The 4,504-nt window shown below is 53.6% G+C and overlaps 1 pseudogene; it reads right to left on the bottom strand.

Moving 5' to 3' along the window:
• Positions 1-387: 387 nt before the first annotated feature.
• LOC134471529 (basic proline-rich protein-like) lies at positions 388-4,097 on the bottom strand (annotated as a pseudogene).
• Between the last annotated feature and the right edge of the window lie 407 nt (positions 4,098-4,504).

A 4,504-nucleotide genomic window follows, 5' to 3' on the forward strand; every position in this document is an offset into this window, starting at 1 on the left:
TGGTGGTGGTGATGGTGATGGTGGTGATGGTGGTGGTGGTGGTGATGGTGATGGGGGAGATGGTGGTGGTGAAGGTGATGGTAGTGGAGGTGATGGTGGTGATGGTGTTGGTGGTGTTCGTGATGGTGATGGTGGTGATGGTGGTGGTGATGGTGATGCTGGGGGTGGTGATGATGGTGATGGAGGTGATGGTGGTGATGGTGGAGGTGGTGATGGTAGTGATCGTGGTGATGGTGATGATGATGGTGATGGTGGTGATGGTGGTGATGATGGTGGTGGTGATGGTGGTGATGGTGGTGGCGGTTTTGATGGTGGTGGTGGTGTTGGTGGTGATTTTGGTGATGGAGGTAATGGTGACGATGATGGTGATGGTGGTGATGAAGGTGGTGGTGATGGTGGTGGTGGTGGTGATGGTGGTGATGGTGGTGATGGTTTTGATGGTGGTGGTGGTGGTGGTGATGGTGGTGGTGGTGGTGATGGTGGTGATGGTGATGGTGGTGATGGTACTGATGATGGTGATGATGGTGATGGTGGTGATGAAGGTGGTGGTGATGGTGGTGGTGGTGGTGATGGTGGTGATGGTGGTGATGGTGATGGTGGGGGTGGTGATGATGGTGATGGTGGTGATGGTGGTGGTGGTGATGAGGATGGTGATGCTGTGATGGTGTTGATGGTGGTGATGGTGGTGGTGGTGATGGTAGTGATGGTGGTGATGGTGGTGATGATGGTGATGATGGTGGTAATGGTGGTGAGGGTGGTGATGGTGGTGATGGTGATGGTGGGGGTGGTGATGGTGGTGATGGTGGTGGTGGTGGTGATGGTGGTGGTACTGGTGGTGCTGATGATGCTGATGGTGAGGATGATGGTGATGGTGGTGATGGTGGTGATGATGGTGGTGGTGATGGTGGTGATGATGGTGGTGGTGGTGATGGTGGTGGTGGTGATGGTGGTGATGGTGGTGATGATGGTGGTGGTGGTGATGGTGATTGTGGTGATGGTGGTGGTGGTGGTGATGGTGATGGGGGAGATGGTGGTGGTGATGGTGATGGTGGTGGAGGTGATGGTGGTGGTGGTGATGGTGGTGGTGATGGTGGTAATGGTAGTGAGTGTGGTGATGGTGGTGATGGTGGTGATGGTGGTGATGGTGATGGTGGTGATGGTGGTGGTGGTGATGGTGGTGGTGGTGGTGGTGATGGTGGTGGTGGTGGTGGTGATGGTGGTGATGGTGGTGATGGTTTTGATGGTGGTGGTGGTGATGGTGGTGGTGGTGGTGATGGTGGTGATGGTCATGGTGGTGATGGTACTGATGATGGTCATGATGGTGATGGTGGTGATGCTGGTGATGGTGGTGGTGATGGTGATGGTGGTGATGGTGGTGATGGTGGGGGTGGTGATGACGGTGATGGTGATGAGGATGGTGATGGTGTGATGGTGTTGATGGTGGTGATGGTGGTGATGGTTCTGATCGTGGTGATGATGGTGGTGGTGATAGTGGTGATGGTGGTGGTACTGGTGGTGCTGATGATGCTGATGGTGATGATGATGGTGATGGTAGTGATGGTGTTCATGATGGTGGTGGTGGTGATGATGGTAGTGGTGGTGATGGTGATGGTGGTGATGGTGGTGGTGGTGGTGGTGGTGATGATGGAGGTGATGGTGGTGATAGTGGTAGTGATGGTGGTGGTGGTGGAGATGGTGGTGATGGTGGTGATGGTGATGGTGGGCGTGGTGATGATGGTGATGGTGGTGGTGATGGTGGTGGTGTTGATGATGGTGATGATGATGGTGATGGTGGTGGTGGTCATGGTGGTGGTGGTGCTGATGGTGGTGATGGTGATAAAGGTGGTGATGGTGGTGATGGTGGTGGTGGTGGTGATGGTGATGGTGGTGATGGTGGTGGTGGTGATGGTGGTGGTGATGGTGGTGGCGGTGATTGTGGTGGTGGTGGTGATGGTGGTGATGGTGGTGGTGGTGGTGATGGTGTGATGATGGTGATGGTTCTGATGGTGGTGAGGGTGGTGATGCTGGTGGTGGTGGTTATGGTGGTGCTGATGGTGGTGGTGGTGATGCTGTGATGGTGGTGATGGTGGTGATGGTGGTGGTGATGCTGATGGTGATGGGGGTGGTGGTGGTAGTGGTGATGGTGGTGGTAGTGGTGATGGTGATGGTGGTGTTGGTTGTGGTGGTGCTGGTGGTGGTGATGGTGGTAATGGTGTTGGTGGTGGTGATAGTGATGGTGGTGATGGTGGTGATGGTGGTGATGGTGATGGTGGTGATGGTGATGATGATGGTGATGATGCTGATGGTGGTGATGGTGGTGGTGGTGGTGGTGATGGTGGTGATTGTGGTGATGGTGATGATGATGGTGATGATGGTGATTTTGGTGATGCTGGTGATGGTGGTGGTGTTGTTAATGGTGGTGATGGTGATGGTGTTGATGGTGGTGATGGTGATGATGATGGTGATGATGGTGATGGTATTGATGCTGGTGATGGTGGTGGTGATGGTGTTGGTGGTGATGGTGGTGGTGATGCTGATGGTGGCGATGGTGATGATGGTGATGGTGGGGATGGTGGTGAATGTCATGGTGCTGATGGTGGTGATGATGGTGATGGTGATGATGATGGTGATGGTGGTGATGGTGGTGATGATAGTGGTGGTGATGGTGGTGATGGTGGTGATGGTGATGATGATGGTAATGATGGTGATTTTGGTGATGCTGGTGATCGTGGTGGTGATGGTAATGGTGGTGATGGTGATGGTGGTGATGGTGGTGATGGTGGGTATGGTGGTGGTGGTGAGGGTGGTGATGCTGGTGATGGTGGTGATGATGGTGATGATGATGGTGATGGTGGTGATGCTGGTGGTGGTGATGGTGGTGCTGATGGTGGTGATGGTGTTGGTGGTGGTGATGGTGATGGTGGTGATGGTGGTGATGATGGTCATGGTGATGATGATGGTGATGATGCTGATGCTTGTGATGCTGGTGATCGTGGTGATGGTGGTGGTGGTGGTGATGGTGGTGATGGTAGTGATGGTGGTGATGGTGGTGATGGTGATGATGATGGTGATGATGGTGATTTTGGTGATGCTGGTGATGGTGGTGGTGCTGGTGATGGTGCTGATGGTGATGGTGGTGATGGTGTGATGGTGATGATGATGGTGATGATGGTGATGGTGGTGATGCTGGTACTGGTGCTGGTGATGGTGATGGTGGTGATGGTGGTGGTGATGGTGATGCTATGGGTGGTGATGATGGTGATGCTTGTGATGGTGGTGATGGTGGTGGTGGTGATGGTAGTGATGGTGTTGATGGTGGTGATGGTGGTGGTGGTGGTGATGGTGGTGGTGGTGATGGTGGTTATGGTGGTGATGGAGGTAATGGTGATGATGATGATGATGGTGGTGATGGTGGTGATGATGGTGATGGTGGTGGTGGTGATGGTAGTGATGGTGGTGATAGTGATGATGATGCTGATGGTGGTGATGGTGGTGATGATGGTGGTGGTGATCATGGTGATGGTGCTGGTGGTGGTGATGGTGGTGGTGGTTGTGGTGGTGATGGTGATGGTGGTGATGGTGGTAATGGTTGTGGTGGTGATGGTGGTGATGGTGGTGATGGTGATGATGATGGTGATCTTGTTGATGGTGGTGTTGATGCTGGTGGTGATGGTGGTGGTACCGGTGATGGTGATGATGATAGTGATGGTGGTGATGGTGATGGTGGTGATGGTGGTGATGGTGGTGATGCTGGGGATGGTGGTGGTGATGGTGATGCTGTTGATGGTGGTGGTGGTGGTGATGGTGGGGGGGGGTGATGATAGTGATGGTGGTGATGGTGCTGATGGTGGTGGTGGTGATGGTGGTGATGGTGGTGATGGTGGTGGTGGTGGTGATGCTGATGATGATGGCGATGGTGGTGATGGTGGTGATGGTGGTGATGGTGGTGATGGTGGAGGTGGTGGTGATGGTGGTGGAGGTGGTGATGGTGATGATGATGGTGATGGTGGTGGTGGTGATGGTGGTGGTGGTGATGATGGTGGTGATGGTGGTAATGGTGGTGATGGTGGTGAAGGTGGTGATGGTGGTGATGGTGATGGTGGTGTTGATAGTGATGGTGATGGTGATGATGGAGGTGGTGGTGATGGTGGTGTTGTTGGTGGTGACGGTGGTGATGGTGGTGATGGTTTTGATGGTGGTGGTGGTGATGGTGGTGGTGGTGGTGCTGATGGTGCTGATGGTGATGGTGGTGATGGTACTGATGATGGTGATGATGGTGATGGTGGTGATGCTGGTGATGTGGTGGTGATTGTGATGGTGGTGATGGTGGTGATGGTGATGGTGGGGGTGGTGATGATGGTGATAGTGTTGATGGTGGTGGTGGTGATGGTGGTGATGGTGGTGATGGTGATGAGGATGGTGATGGTGTGATGGTGGTAGTGATGGTGATGGGGATGATGAAGGTGAAGGTGCTGATGGTGGAGATGGTGGTGGTGGTGTTGAT

Source organism: Cavia porcellus, unplaced genomic scaffold, assembly GCF_034190915.1.
Source record: "Cavia porcellus strain 051 isolate PalLab524CR breed Dunkin Hartley unplaced genomic scaffold, mCavPor4.1 scaffold_18, whole genome shotgun sequence".
NCBI classification, from domain to species: Eukaryota; Metazoa; Chordata; class Mammalia; order Rodentia; family Caviidae; genus Cavia; species Cavia porcellus.